The 547-nt window shown below is 47.0% G+C and overlaps 1 long non-coding RNA gene across 2 annotated transcripts in view; it reads right to left on the bottom strand.

Moving 5' to 3' along the window:
• Positions 1–547, bottom strand: part of LOC119592687 — a 60,511-nt gene that overhangs the window by 59,474 nt on the left and 490 nt on the right. The gene's annotated exons all lie outside the window — the stretch shown is intronic.

Below are 547 nucleotides of genomic sequence, written 5' to 3'. Positions count from 1 at the left end.
GTTTTCTTTTTTAATATTTGTCAATATTCCTTCCAAATTTCCGCAGAAGCTTGACCGTTATGAGCATCCTCGTCCACACTCCACTACATAACGATGGCTTTTCGCCGCCACTATTTCACGAGGATTTCTTTCTGTACACGTATATTCCTTCTCTACTTTTCCCTTCCATAAACACAGTCGCTGCCGTGATTTCACAGTCCAGCACGCGGAAGTGATTGACATTTTCGAGTCCGAATTCCAGCACTGTAAGAACGCTCGCACAGATACGACATTCCCACACTATACGTATTTAGAGAATTCAAACAAACAAGCAAAAGAAAGTACCGCACACACCGCTACTAAAAAACATTCTTAGGAATACGATACACACACATTAACGTACACATATATACCCGGAGGCGTCGAATGACAAAACAAGCACAGCACCCAGTTAGTGTAAATCGTGGGGGAAACGTGATGCAATGTCACCACGCGACGAGAGGGCCACACGACGACGGCGGGGTGAACGCTCGTGCGCCGCGACCTCCACTCCCGAAGGAGGTGGGTC

This window comes from Penaeus monodon, chromosome 30, assembly GCF_015228065.2.
Source record: "Penaeus monodon isolate SGIC_2016 chromosome 30, NSTDA_Pmon_1, whole genome shotgun sequence".
In the NCBI taxonomy this organism is placed as follows: domain Eukaryota; kingdom Metazoa; phylum Arthropoda; class Malacostraca; order Decapoda; family Penaeidae; genus Penaeus; species Penaeus monodon.
Note: the sequence above shows the minus strand (reverse complement) of the source record. Positions and strands in the feature narration are given on the sequence as shown.